The 16281-nt window shown below is 41.3% G+C and overlaps 1 protein-coding gene across 2 annotated transcripts in view; it reads right to left on the bottom strand.

Annotated features, from left to right (window-relative positions):
• Positions 1-6967, bottom strand: part of LOC137293937 (spectrin beta chain-like) — a 103496-nt gene extending 96529 nt beyond the window's left edge. For both annotated transcript variants that reach the window (XM_067824803.1, XM_067824808.1), the window contains exon 1: positions 6484-6967. The gene's annotated coding sequence lies outside the window, so the exon portion shown is untranslated. The remainder of the gene's footprint in view (positions 1-6483) is intronic.
• Positions 6968-16281: the final 9314 nt, after the last annotated feature.

Below are 16281 nucleotides of genomic sequence, written 5' to 3'. Positions count from 1 at the left end.
TAGGTTTGTACAACGGCATCGTGGTATCAATATCGTGATAGTGGAAAAAAAAACATCCGCCAGTGAATTACTTTGCTGTATATCGAGCATGATATATATCCAGCCGGGGTAATGTAGTGAGGGATAAAATAAGGAACCACATTAAAGCACAAGCCTTGCTTTAACATCTTCCAGGTTTCTTCGCAAACCTTGTGTCACACAGATTGTGAAAACATCTGGAAAAAAGTTAAAGGTACACTTGCTCTTCCATGTGATCCCATCATTTCCCCCTCATTATGAATAGACTCGTAGAAACGAATACAGGAACGCATGAAAGTACAAGAGTTCCTTTATATATTTAAAGAATTTCACTAAGTGAAAAACATTCCTTGTGAAGAAACCTGGAAACGAATAAAGGCACATTTGTACTTTCCTATGTTCCCTTATATGTTTCTGTGAGTATACTTGACAAAGGATGAGAATAGTGTTTATTTTCGGGATTTTGTTTATGAAACACGGTGTGCAATTATCACCACTAAAATGCAGCAAATATTCAAGCACCATTGCTTTTTCTATTCCGCGTAAAAATGTACAACCGCGTTTACGTGAACAGGGCCCATAAATGAATCGAAGTCTCCCTTTAAACGCCATGTTGTTAAATCAGGTATGAAACACACATCTGGACTGTGGCCATCCAGTGGCGCCAGTCTGTTACTGCACAGCTTACGTCGACATCAGAGGAGGTTATCACCGCTACAGATGAACGCATCCGCTATCAGGTTTTGTACCTGATTACCTCCCGGACAGACTGCATGCTAAGCAATCAGACTAGTCAGTTAGCGAATCTTCTGTTACAATAGTTTGAATATGAATCTATGATTAGGATACAGTGCTATCTTTTCTCCAATCCTGCATTCCCAGCCCAATGCAAGGGACAATCCAAATTGGTTCCATTATAATCCATATGTATGTGGACTCTTGTGGATGTCTCCGCCGGAAAGCTTGTAGGAAGATACGAGTCTAGGTTGGCCCCGGGGCACCTGCTGGTGTACAGCGCTGGGCACATGTGTAGAGTGCTGACTCGACATTCCTTGCATTCCTGGCTCATGCCATCGTGAAGGTAGAGCGCTCTGATGAAGATGATGGTTCTACCAGGTATCCATGATCGTGGTGTCACTGGACACGTTTCCCGGTGGATATCGAGGCGGATGTTGAAGTCGTGGGTCCTGATTCACAAAGCGTTCGTAACGTTACTACCTGTCGTAACTCTACAGTTTGGCATAGGCTTACATATGTCGTAACTCTCCAGTTTGGCATATGCATAGGCTTACATGTGTCGTAACTCTACGAACGCTTCTCCTGGGGCTCTCCTGATACTAAGTACTGTTTATATATGCTTGACTCTCAAAGAACAAACCCATAACAAAATATTCTATTATATCATAGCACAACCATGGTGATCGTTTGGTACCTGTCGGTAGAACACATACTATTCATATAGACTAGCGTAGAACATACTAGATATATACACGACGAGGGACACTAAATATTGGCAATATGGGCATTGTCCCCCATTGGGCGAAGCGAACACCAGTCCTAGGTAACATATATAAAGGAGCATTGCACGCATGGTAACACAAGCAAGCCACTAGGCCACAACATTTCAAGGACATTTGTAGTTGATAGTGAGTGGGTGAGTGAGGTTGGTTTTACGCCGCTTTCCGCAATATCACGGCTGGGGACACCAGAAACGGGCTTCATACATTGTATCCATGTGGGGAATCGAACCCGGATCTTCGGCGTGACGAACGATCGCTTTAACCACGAGGCCACCACACTGCCCCCCGTAACTGATAGACACTAAAACCAGCACTACACCCTTCAAGACAGATGTAAAATCCAGAATATCCTTATATTTTGCTTGGTTTGGTTTGGTTTGGTTTTTGTTACGCTGCACTCAGCAATATTGGAGCTGTATGACGGCAATCTGTAAATAATCGAGTCTGGAACAGACAATCAAGTTATCAGAAGCATGAGCATCGAGGATAATATGGCATGTGTCAACCATGTCCATCGATCCTGTTTGTCGCCTCTTACGACAAGCATGTGTTGCTGATGACCAATTCTAACCCGGGATCTTCACTGGACACATATCCTTAGAAATAGCCTTGAAAACAATTAAAGCCCATGAAATAATCATAGAACTCTTCGTTGTTTGACAAACAGTAGAATCCTTCACCTCCTCAACATACCTGGCCAGTAACATACATTCTAGATGTATTATCCCTTACTCCCTCGCCAGTCGCTGACCCCTAGTCTACCCCTGATATCTACACAGAGATATACAATATCGTGCATATTTCCCTCCAGAGCCGCCATTAACCCAGTTGCTTCACTGTGCTGTTCCACAACATCTCTAAATAGCCCCACACCTCACCTAAAGGCATACAGTGCTGTGATGAGCTTCCCAGATCCACCTTAGATATAGATACCTAGCTTTGATTCCACTCCAACAACCGGGCCCACCGGGGAACTCTAGTGTTTGACCTTTCAGTACAGATAGCACGGCCTCTGCTGGAGGCGGCGTACAACGCCCGTGCTAGTTCTACCCGTCAAGATGCCGGTTTTATCACGCTATAGGTGAACTACGGCCTGTTTCTAACTCGGACGCTATACATAAACGTAGATATCCCGATATTTCCTGTTTAATATCCACTTTGATATGGATACCTCGCTGTTTAATGGTGGGCTTGTGGTCAGCAAACGTTGAGTGGGTGTGCGTTAATCATAGCACGACATACTAACCTACGAAGATAAACTGGATGCTGAAGACGTGCTACGCATCATGAATCACTTGTAGACTGTTTCATTTTTTACTTGTTTGTTGTTTAACACAGAACACAGCAATTTTCCAACTATATCGCGTCGACCTGTTAATACTCGAGTGTGCAGCAGGCAACCCAGTGATCCAAATGCATAAGCACCTTTCTATGCAACTGTGATACAACCAGACAATCCCGTTATCAAAAGCATGAGCATCGAGGATACGATGGCGTGTGTCAGCCATGTCAGCGATCCTGACCGCCCGATCCCATTACTAGCCTCTCACGACAAGCATGGGTTGCTGTAGACCGATTCACACCCGGACCGTCGTACAGTCATAATGGTAGGCTATGAGCCCATGAAGAACCATGATAGAAATGGTCTTCAGACGCGACTGACAGAATCGTGTGGTAAGATCAGATGACGCAGTTGATACATGTCGTATCCCAGTCACTGAACTGTCTGGTCCAGATTCGATTATTAACAGAGCGCCGTCATGTAGTAGGAATATGGTTTAGTGGTGGGTATAAACAACAAACAAAAGTAATTATATGGTAACATTCAAGTGCTATCACAGAGAGACACTAAAACCCAACAAAGCTCATTCCACCAATCCCGGAATTTGAACCCAATCGTTAGGAACTTCGAGCTAATGCTTAAACCTGAAAGTTAACCATCCTCAACCATGGCAGTGAGTGGATAAGATGTTACGCCGCATTTAGCAACAATCCAGCAATATCTCGTGGGGTACACCAGAAATGGACTTCACACATTGTACCCACGTGGGGAATCGAACCGTGTTCACCGTGAGGAGCACACACTTTAACCATTAGGCTAACACCACCATCCAAACACAAACCAGTGGGGCCTGGGATGTTTTAGTTTATTGGATCCAGAACGTCGTAACTATGGTGATTCGAACCATGACTGTCTACATGATGAGCGAACACACTATCTACTGGGCTTCTGTTGTCATTAATCAGTTCCCGTTAACGACAGGATGAATGGTGACTTCATAGCTTGAACATCATGGCCTCGGGCAATCTATTCAAAACTTCTAAGGAACGTGTAATCAGTTTGTCTTATTTATATGTTTGATTACGACGATGTACAAAATCAATATTTTCCTTTTTCGTGGGAAACGACCGCTGCGGTGTACATAAACAACTTCGCCAAGGGGACTGGCGTTTACCTGTAGTTGCGTTAGCGCTACAGGGGTTGTAGGCTCGACGAAACACGAGCGCTTGGAACACCGAGTAAAAATATCTCCGAATCCTTACAAGGCTGGAAGAAGTCGAGTGCGACATAGAGCCGCCAGGCATACTGTAAGAATGGCAAGACAGACACCTTACCGTGTAACGTACAAATGCGTTGATAATACGGACATGAGCATGGACTAGGCTCCGTCCTACAATGCAATGTTAGCGTTGAGACAGTCATAAGTCTGGGGAAAGGTTTTTGAGCGACGGTTGTTTCAGAGCTGAGATCGCTTTTTGGAACAGGACGCTGAATTTGGAAAATCGATGATGCCGCGTCTTGTGTTTTGCATTTTAAGAGATACATGTCGTTTTATGTATGCGATGGTTTGATGTTAATAACTTTGGATGGGTGTTTAAACCAGTTACAGATCATACCTCGATACAATTGAGTGAGTTTAGTTTTACGCCGCACTCAGCAATATTCCAGCTATATGGCGGCTGTCTGTAAATAATCGAGTCTGGACCAGACAATCCACTGACCAACAACATGAGCATCAATCTGCACAAATGGGGACTGATGACATGTGTCAACCAAGTCAGCGAGCCTGTCCACCCGATCCCGTTAGTCGCCTCTTGCGACAAGCATAATCACCTTTCATGGCAAACCTCGATACAAGATGACTGTTAAAATTTGGAGTCAGTCAGGATTACGTACGAATGTATTTCACATATATGTTGTGAATAGATTGATTAGTCAGGATATAAATCTGTTGTAATATTGTTACATGTTTATACGATTCTGAGTGTATGATATAAAGTCATACATATATTATGACGTGTCAGGTCTATTAACCAGTTGTCACTTGAATATCATGATCATATACCAAGTGATATAGGTTTAACATTGACTATTTTGAATAAAACTGTTCGGATTCTCCATTCCTGTGCAAAACACCGTCACACTCAAAACGACTCTCGCAAACAGACATTTTATATGGTTTAAACGTGCCTACGGTAGGTATTGTAGGAAAGGCTGTTATCGTTCCCAGCGAAATAGGTCCTGTTATGAAAATATGTAATCAAAATGATGTAATGATATACCGTATCAATATCCCCATGTGATAATAACACTTGTGCTATAAAAGCCAGACATGTTAAATAGCTATTATAACATGTCCTATATAAATGCATATGTATCTAAGCCTGCTGTGCCAATAACATGTTATATCGTCGACAGCCAGTTGTTATTATTCATGCTTTAATAATCAGGGCGTAACGACCTTGAACAATAACAATGGCTAACATGACCGAACCATCAGAATGATGAATAACATAGCTCTGACGTCACAGGTTCACTTTTTTCATATATACACTCGTAATAAATGCTATAATTTTACTCGTAATGAATTGATAACATTACTCATAATTTCTAAAAATAATAAATCATACTCTTTCAGTATTGCAGCATAGAAAGTTGTGTGCATATGTATCATTAACGATAATCACTAGTATCGATTTCATCACACCTGTACAATTCGGGATCAGCTGATTCTGATTGGTGGCGTAGGCGGAACAGGTGTGTATGCCTTGCCTAGGGCTAATCGGGATTATAGTAGAGTTTCTGTTGCTGATAAAGAGTGAGTGTCCAAGATGAGTAACCATGGTGACTCGGTCTGGGTGAATAACACATATTGATACGATGATGCGACCTGATTCATCATCCTTATCGCGGAATGTTCAGATTATACACAGTTCTTTTACATATATCAGATAACACTGCATATTTAAACAAGCGTCTTGAATGTTCGATAAACCGTTCGATCAAGCAATCCAGTGACTGACATTGCGAGTATCGATCTACGCAACTGGGATACGATGACGTGTCAACCAGCGAGGCTGACCATACGATCAAGTTAGCCCTCTTGCGACAAGCATGGTGACTGAAACCGGACGTTTACGGGTCAATTGGTCACCCTACAAAGGTTGAAGCATACTTGTCAAAATACCGTTTATACGTATTTAGCTGATATCAAAATAATTACAGGATAGACGGTACTTTGATGAGCAAAAAACCTGTTGACGTTCTGAAAACATGTTTGGTATCGGATCCATACTCTTCTTAACAAGAAACATTTCGATAAAAACAGGACTATATTTTTTAATTCATGTATCCAAATGAATAACACGCAAGAACGGGGTACCGCAAGAAATATTTAAAATCACATGGTGTATCCCATGCGGCATGAACACGATTTCCGTGTTTGTCGGTCAGTCAAAACTATAGGTAAATGATAAATGATAAATGCATGCATTGACGCGTGCATGTATGGCACTCACCTGAAATATGTAAAATTCTCATGGTATCCCATGCAGCATGGACGCGACTTCCTGGCTTTTCAGAAATATAGATAATATAGCGTTTAACTGTTTGTTTGTTTGTTTTGTAAATGCATGCATCAACACGTGCATGCATGACACTCACCTGAAATATTTAAAATCCCATGGTGTATCCCAAGCAGTGTGAACGTTGTTTCGTTCGTCAGTCAGTACAGCGTTTCTGTATCCAGCCAGCACTCACACTGTAACAAGGTAGAATGGTTTCCGTCTGGCTGACAGGGACAAATCCGACTCTGAGATGGTTTTATGATCCTATGTCCAGGGAGAAGTCTAACGATTCCAGCACGCTAAACCTCTTCACCAGTCTAAACTTGAGAACCGACCTGACGAAGGCTGACGAAAGGCAGACGAGGCACCGAGAGCGAAGATACAGCTTGTTTCCTCACCAGCAAACACCCACTAGACTAGAGAGGACTCCAGCTAGGTCGGCGTAGCGTTATGCAGTAACGTCGATGACTTACACACATGTGCCGCTGCCTTCATCCGTTCACTAAATTTGGTGGTTAAATGAAATATTTTAAAAGGAATCAATTCAGAGGTGTTGACGATGTGAGATCTTGAGGAGAAAATGGCGACTTTGGAGTTTTCCGATAAGAGGTGATAGAATGGTTGGTTGCAGTGCAGGCGAAGATGGAATGATTCCAAATAGCCACAGATGTTCCGCGAGCTTAATGTTAACGTGCCCTTAGATATATTTCTTTTCCTATGAGGTATTAATAGAATTGGAATAACTGAACTCACTGAGTCTAGTTGGTCTGTCAGGAGATGAGCACTTTAAACTTGTTTTAATTATTGGTATTTGGGGTACAGTTAGTGAGAGGACTGGGCTTTACGCAAAAGATAAAACGAAAGGTGCTAAATCTTGTAATCTACATAAGCTGAAGTGGCGCTATTTGTTGTTTAACGCCGCACTCAGCAATATTTTTCAGCTATATGGCTGCGGTCTGTATAAGTAATACTGGACCAGACAAACAGGGGTCAACAGTTTTGGCATTGATCTACGCATAGTAGGATTCAATGTCAACCAAGTCGACAAGCCTGACCACCTGATCCCATAAGACACCTCTTACGACAAGCAGATGGCATGGTATGTAAACGACGATTTACTCTAAACTCTGGTCTTGGCAACTAGTTAACGACTGCATGTATAAAATACCCACAGAAAATTAATTCTGTCAGATAATCTAGGCCAAGTGTTATTTTTCGTTCAACGCCACCCCAGCCATATTCCATCTATGTGGCAGTCATCTATATGACATCTATCTATATGACATTCATATATATGACATCCATATGACATCCATCTAGCAGTCTCAGCTCTACGACAATCTTAAAGTATGGAAGTTACGGCCACCTAAGCGCTAAGATAGCTTTGTAAATATGGCCCTGGTAAATATGGGGAACCGATGAATTCTCTGGGACAATACATCGCGCCATTATGAAGGTGACCTGGAGCCACCATCGAGTTGACCTATATATTTCGGACAAGGGCCGTGACGTTGCAATGTATTTCGTAAAATGTACCAATTGACATTTTGTTGTTGATCTCACGAGATTCGTACCCGCAAAAGACGTGTCTCCGTAACTGTGATACTGTAATACAAGCCCCGTGTCTGTACTCCGTGTTAGTCACAGCAACGTTAAGAGGGGTCATCTCAAAACTTCCATGAGATGAAAGTGAAGTGGACTTGGCTTCCTGCTTGGCCAGTTAATCAAAGCATTAGCACTGTTGCCAGCCGTGCTGTAAGATTCGTAAGGGATAATTAATAACGAAGCCCAGAATGCAGACTGTGAAGTGAGTGAGTGTTAATTTACAGTCTCTAAAGCTATATCCCCACGAGGCTGATCAAACCAGTGGTTGATAACACGAGCAGTTTAGGGCCGTGTGATCCCACAATGTAACCACTCAATCTCCATTCGTCGGCTAAGCCTGTATCTCGAATATGAAACTTGAACCTTTCTATCCCTAAATCTCTGCAATGGTCATGTCCCCGTGTATACACCACTCAACCTTTGCAAGGGATATTCTAGTTGTTCAGATGGGCATCAAAGCTGACCAGTTGGTTGGAGACGGTAATGTCAGAATTAATTTCAATTGACATGATAAATTAAGCTGCACTTCAAGTTAAATAAATACACGTGTACGAAGATGAATCACTCCATAAACTTGGGGGGACCAACTGCAAACATAATGGACCGAGCATCAAATTAGTGAAAAGCACGCATAAATATCGAACGCGAGAACAGCTGCGTTTTCGTGTACAGTTTTGTTAGGAATTTGCGTGAGGACAGTTTTAAACCGCTTGTAGCACATCGTGTTAGGGGACACCAGAAATGGGCCCCATTCATTGTACCTATGTGGGGAATAAAACCCGAATGTTCCGCTTGACGAGCAAACGTTTTACCACTAGACTACCACTAGACCACTGCTCCCTTAAGCGACCATGTTAAGTTTTAGATTAGTGCGTGTATTTAGTATGCAAAGTTAAATAAGCACTGAGACGAGCTTTATTCTTGTACTACAATGGAAGCAACAATTCAGTGACTTGACAATGTGAAGATTACTCGAACACGGTGTAAAAGCTGTACATCACGTCACATGTGATCTCACAATCCCTGAACAATAGTCTTTACCCTTTGCCCAAGACGATGGTTCGAATCCTCACGTGGGCACAATGCGTGAAGCCCATTTCTGGTGTCCCCCGCTGTGATATTGCCGGAATATCGCTGAAAGCGGCGTAAAACCATACTCACATATTCACTCGCCCTGTTATGCTATAGTCCTAAATAAAGTCTAGATTTTCGTACACTTCACTGGGTTCGTTTCCAATTTAGACGTTATCATTTGTTTCTATCAAAATTATGTATTCTCCAAGGCGCAAGTGTTATTTTGCAACAGGGGTCAATTCACGTAAGACCCCTAACCGGAAACGTTCCATACTCCAACTTGATGATGTCAGACACCTTGAAACCTTCCCGAGCGATGGCGGTGTCTTGAACGTGTAAACATCATACATCACACATGTAGTCGGTCCGTGTAATTAAATCAATTGCTTGCTGGGTGAATTATTCAGCGAATGTCCGCGTTGTGGTAGCATGTTTCAGTTACAGTATGCTTCGGGATGTAGAACTTCAGAAGAATCCGACCAAGGAATACACCGACGTCCTCTGCTGAATGAGAGAGATAATCATATTTCGTAGAACGTGCACTGGCTCAGTTATAAGTCGCCTAATAGAGGTGTGTGTTTGTATATTTGATTTCTGGAATGTACAGACCTAGACAAATAAGACTAGATCGTATTTATAGCAAAACACCTTCATGGGAAGAGCACATAATTTTTTCAAACTGGCTTCCACAGAAAATAAGACATTACACCTGATCCGACACTGATAAGAAGACTCAGTGCAGGAAGCGAAATAAATTATAACTCAACAGAGTGGATGGATAGGCCTGTCTTCGAGCAACATGTGAGATTTAGATTTGAGATTACAGACGCAGAGCTTCCAATAAGATTAATTACAACACCGAAGTGTCCAAGTACCAGGCTGTGTTTCGGTTGTATCAAATCTCGGTTGGTTCGAACCAACTCGGTTAATATGACAAAACGGTGTTCCAAGGTAGTACCTTCCGATCTTCGACATAACTGGGCATTAAAATGAGATGGGATAATGTTACGCTTGCGCGTATTGTATTAGTTTAATATCAAACGGACCTGGCCTTCAACCTGACTAGAGAAAAGTGTCTATCATAATATATTTCTTCTGTCTCTGTGTTAGCGGGGTAGCCTAGTGGTTAAGCCTTTCCATCGTCACGCGGAATCCCTACGCCAAAGAACCGGGTTCGATTCCCCACACGGGTGCAATGTGTGAAACTCATTTAGGGTATCCCCGCCGTGATTTTGCAACAAAAGGCGTAAAACAACACTAACTGTGTTAGTATAACGGTCTCTCAAAATGTGTGTGTTTAGTCGTAGTCCGTTGGGATATGTGAGCTAGCTGGATCTCACGCAAAGTCTGCCTAACGTTGGGGTCAAGCCAAAAGTGATACAGATCTCTCACTTCTAGCATTTTAGTGAAAGACACGGGTTTGATGTTACCAGATTCAGTCCGCAGTCACTGGTGTCTGATGCAGCATTAAAACCAATCATATTCCCTCACCCACTCTACTGAAATGAAACGCGGAACAGTGCAATAGAGACCAGGTGTTACCACTTTATACATAGAGCCCAATAATTACACCTCACAGGTAATTGGAAGTGATCGGTAATGTCTGACCAGATGGACATACTGGACATTGGACGGGAGACTGGAGACGAACACAGCAGCCATCATTGCATTATTACCTCCAGGGTTCTGTTCATAATGAAGGGACCTGTGAAGGTCCCGGGGTAGAATAGGCCTTCAGCAACCCACTATGCTTGTCGTAAGAAGCGACTAACGGGATCGGGTGGTCAGGCTCGTTGACTTGGTTGACACGTTATCGGTTCCCAATTGCGTAGATCGATGCTCATGGTGTTGATCACTGGATTGTCTGGTCCAGACTCGATTATTTACAGACCGCCGCCATAGCTGGAATATTGCTGACTGCGGCGTAAAACTAAACTCACTCATAATGAAGGGGGGTGGTGGGGTAGCTTTGTTCTTGAAAGGTTCGCTTGTCAAGACCTGGTTTGATTCCCAATAAGGCTACAATGGATGAAGCCCATTTCTGGTGTCCCCTGTCGTGATGTTGCTGGAATGTTGTTAAAAGCCGTGTAAAACAAACCCACTCAGATTAAAGAGGACACCAGAGGAACAGCTTTGACATGAACTGTTTAAAATCTGACACATCCGTCCACAAAATTAAAAGCACTGGTTTTCAAATGGATTTCCTGTAGGCTAGCGGTGAAGAGTAACTTCCCTCTGCTTGTGTTTGATGAAATTACCCTACAAACCATTTGTTGTAGATTCACAAGAGTTCAATCACACACATTATACGTGTTGTGTTTCGGAGTACTGGCCGAGTGCCAAATTATATACAGTTTACGGTTTCATCGTAATTCACTAACGCCTGTCATGTGGTGTTTGTGTGTAATTATATGATTATGATAAATGCTCGCCCAGAAATAATGAATTGAATGCCTGTTTCCACTGTGTGAAAACGGTGCTGTCATGTCTAAATATAGCTACAATACACAGTGGACTGTTTTGTTGGACGTGGGCAAAACCCTCATTCAGCTGTCCTGGGTGCAATGGAGTCAAGCACTGCAACCTACATCAATTTAACTGCAAACATTCGCAGCTGAATGGGCATATTTGAACAATTAACTGTTAACGAGATGGAACCAGCCCATTGATGGCATTAACTGAAACCACAATATCAGCAAAACTGACAGACAGATAAAGTGAGAATGGTGCTATGCTGAATACTTAGTCAGTTTTAACAAAGCCATCTTTGTCTAAGACTGCCGTAAGTCTGTGTTACAGTAAAGGGGGTTTGGCAGTCATAAGGCTACCATAATTTTGTGAAACGAACCTCAGTCCTTTTGAAGTTAAATATTCAAACATTGTGGGAGATCAAAACAGAGGCTGTATCAAAAGTGTTATTTTGTTTTTGTTTTGTTTTATATTTAACTCTGCTCCTGCTGTATTCCAGCCATATGGCAAAAGTCTGTAACTGAGCCTAAACCAGACAGTCCAGGGATCAAAACCATGAGCACTGACCTATGCAACTGGGATATGATCACATGCTCAACCAAGTTAGCCAGTCTGACCACTGATCAATCAGTCCACAAGCATAGGTCTCTGATGACCAATTCTAACCAGGATCCTAATGGGCTGTATTAAGAATTGTTTGAAAGCATAACGAAAAAAAACCCATCCTTTTCATTTTGAATTATTGAATGGTTGTTTTATTAATGAAAAATTCAATTGAAATTATTACAGTATTTTTAAGATATATTTTCATATGTACACAATTCATCAACACACAAAACATCTCGCAACATAATGGACAAACTGACATGGCTCAATGATTACATTTATACACAAGGGGCATTCTAAAAACTCATATCTTCTACATGTGAATGATTTTGCCAGGAAAATCTGTTGACTTGCATTAGGTACATTTTCACTGTTTCACCGACATACATAGATAAATAGTAATGATAATATATAAATATTTCTGAATGATATCATTAAAGATTCAAATCAGTTTCCTCAAGGCTTTGATCATATACTATATACATTACAATTTTGTGCAATAAGAACAAATATTTTCAAATACAATGGAAGCTGTTTAATCTGACACTCTTTGGGACTGGAGAAATAATCCGGCTAAGATAGCATACCGGTTTGCAGAGCTTTTAAATGATGATAAATGTACTAACCATGAATGGACTGAGATTTTATGCCGGTGTTGACAACCTGCTCATCAGGTGCCAGTTCGGACAGCTTCCACTGTACAACTAATCCGATGTACACAAGCACCATCAACTCCTTCTAAGCTCATTCTTATCAGCTGCGGGAGATTTTATGACTGCTTTCAGCTAATACTGGTCTGGATCTTGAGACTTGGTCTTATCTCTCCCAGCCTTCAAACCAAGTGATGCCTGGAGACAAGTTATCTCGTATTGATAAGCTGTGACGCTTCCACTAAATGCTTGGACAGATGGCATTTTGACCATCTCAATCCACCTCAACAGAGCTTTAACTCATATCCACACAACAGGCAGACTTACACAGAATGGAATGTTACTTTCAATAATGCACCTGACCACGACTGTTAGGAAAAAACAACAATCTGAAGACATCCAAATCCTGGTCAAAGGCTGCTGGTGTTTCAGTTTAAACCATTGATTCCTTAGTTAAGTACCTTTTGTGCAAGAATAATATGCTCATATTCTCACAGCAGGCATACTAAGTGAGAATGGAATGTTACCTTTGAAATCTCAACTGACCAAGCTGTTTGAAAGAAATGGCAGAAGAAATGGTGGATAACTAACAGAATCCATAGCTCAGTAGCTTCTGATGTTGAAATATTAAATTGTTGAGAGCATCAAAATATCAACTGAGTTTATTAATGAGTGAACAAATTCTCTGGCACATAAAGTAGACCACTACAACGGTAGTAGTTCTTTCACACAATGAATTAAATACCTACCAAATATCATGAAAATAATGCCATTAATATTTATAACATCTTGACCAGCTTTACATTACCTGAAAAGTGCTCAGTGAACCTGGAAAGCACTGAATCACACACATCACACAATATCCGTCTTGTGACACATACTTGACACATAGAGTTCCAATAACCCAACCCCACATGTACTTCCTTGCAAAACCAGGTTTTGTACACATACTTGCAAAAGTACATTTCAACACTGTATGAAACAAATTTACATATATGCAAATATATATTTACAAAAATGCACACATATCATACAGCTATATCAATGAAGTGATTGTTATACACTTGTACCAAGATAAAGTAAAGGTGAGACTGTAGTCACCGCTCACCGCTCACCATGTTTTAAAGTCGCTGCAGGTTTGACAACAGCAGTTCACTTTATGATGAAAGAACATGCAAGTAATGGCTATGTCAACAAGCATATGCTCAAAGCCAACAATACTTCAACATACTGTATAAACACATGCTCTCGTTCCCCTGATAAAGGTTTTATTGCGCCTGTCATGCAAAGCAGGTCCTTCTGCTGTGGAATGAATTTAAAGTACCAGTGTTGAGTTCTAGAATTTGGATTAAAGCTTTTGTTTGTTAGCTGTTTAATGCTGCAGTCACAAATTGTCCAAATATATTGTGATTGTCTGTAAATGATTTAGTCTCAAACAGATAATTTAGTGATTGACACCATAAACATCAATCTGTTGCAGTTTGGACATGACATATGTCGAGCAAGTTGGCAAGTCTGACCACCCGATCCCATTAGTGGAATCTTACGACAAGCCTGGATTGCTGAAGATCATTTCTAACCAAGATTTTCACGGTCGAATACAATGTAATTCTTGGTTGACTAGCGCCTTGTTCAAATGTGAGTGAAATCACCTTAATCCAGACTGCATAACTGCATCAACCAAATCAACACTTAATCCTTACTATTACTTGCTAAGACAGCAAAAAGGTCTTCCTTGAGTCTGGAGCTGACAACCCAATGACTGACATCATGAACATGAAATTGGGACATATCATGCAAATCAGCACCTGATACTAGTACATATATATGTAAATACAATGGGAACCTCTGCCTCACTGTTGTGAACATAATTGTAATTGTCATCAAGTCAATGAATGTTCAACCAACCTTCATTTGGAACAGATTTGTAAAATTATAGCAATATGCCAGCAGTCTGTGATGATAGGAACCTGACGTTGATAATCCAGTGATTGACATCAAGAGCAACAACCTATACAATCATGATACAATGACCTGCATCCACCTCAGTATGACCTGGAGTGTGTACATAGTGATGAGGACATGCTCCTCAAATCTTGAGAACAAAGCCATGCTTAAACAACCTGACAATGTCTTCTCTTTAAATGCTGACTCAGCAATTATTCAGATAATCCACCCATAAATAATCAAGTCTGGACATTTGGTGATTGATATCATGACACCCAACACCACCCAGGGATGACCATATGCAATAAGCGAGTGAGAAAGGCTGGTAGGCTAATCTTTAATCTCTGATATGAACACAACCAAAATAATTCCACAAATTATACATAATAATACAAGCAGGAGCCCAGAAACTTTCACACAATTACCACTTGCGAAATATAACAGACTTACATGGCCTGCAAATATATTTGTTAAAGGACTATGTGACAGTCCAATAGTCTGACTGCACCATCCATTAAGTCATCTATGCTACAAACAGATCACTACTTATCAAGAATCCCTACTGAGCCTGAATATTAGTCTGACCTAGGGGTCCCAACTTGGAGACTATTCATAAATCACAAATAAAAACCCTGGTGATGTATACCCAGACCTGCATACCCCACTTGCCTTCAGAGTGCATTCATGGTGGTTAAAATGAGGGTTTTGAGGTGTAAGAGCGTACAATCTCATAAGGAATCTGGCTCCTCCCAGCTTGTCTTCCAAATGTGCAATATGAATGCCTGCATGGCAATATGTACAATACACATACTTGGATCCTTTAGATGACCTTATTCCGGGGATGGAAGTGTATTTCTCAAGAAACTTCTCAACGAAGGATAATTTTTGCATTTTCGAATTCAGGGGTGTCAGAGGCTTTGTCAGTCATGCTGTTGTCATTTGTAAGCAATTGGAATATATCGGTAGGACTCGGGTGTGCGTTCTGATGGCATTGATAGACAATAATGGAAGTACAGACAAGGGCGTTCTCAATGATGATTAATATTAAATCTTGAACTACAGTGTGGAATGAAACTATTTTTTGACGAATATAACCACATTACAATCTGTTATGTGGAGGTATAATTGTATTCAGTGATACAAAATCGTACAAAAGTCATCAAAATACACCAGGTTGGCAGGTCTGCACACCTGATGCTTACTGAAAATAATATGAAATTGAAAATTCAGTGAGTACAAGCCACATTAAAGAGCTTCCAGATGATGACTTCCACATGTCACTATAACACTGGGTCAGTCTCATCCTCTCTATCTCCATCCGACACAATTGCCACAGCTGACAGAATGGCAGTGTAGAAAGACAAATCTGAAGGAAATTGCCATGAAACAGGAAAGAACCCATTTTGTCCACACTGCCAAATGCCAGGTTTAGAGCTAGTTGTTATGCTTGTGCAGAAATTACAGCATCTCTTTTAGACATCAGCGCAATTACATAGACAGGTGGTGCTCACAAGTTCTTCATTAACTGGCGGGTTCTGTCAAAT

The sequence above is a fragment of the Haliotis asinina genome, chromosome 8 (assembly GCF_037392515.1).
Source record: "Haliotis asinina isolate JCU_RB_2024 chromosome 8, JCU_Hal_asi_v2, whole genome shotgun sequence".
Classification (NCBI taxonomy): domain Eukaryota; kingdom Metazoa; phylum Mollusca; class Gastropoda; order Lepetellida; family Haliotidae; genus Haliotis; species Haliotis asinina.
Note: the sequence above shows the minus strand (reverse complement) of the source record. Positions and strands in the feature narration are given on the sequence as shown.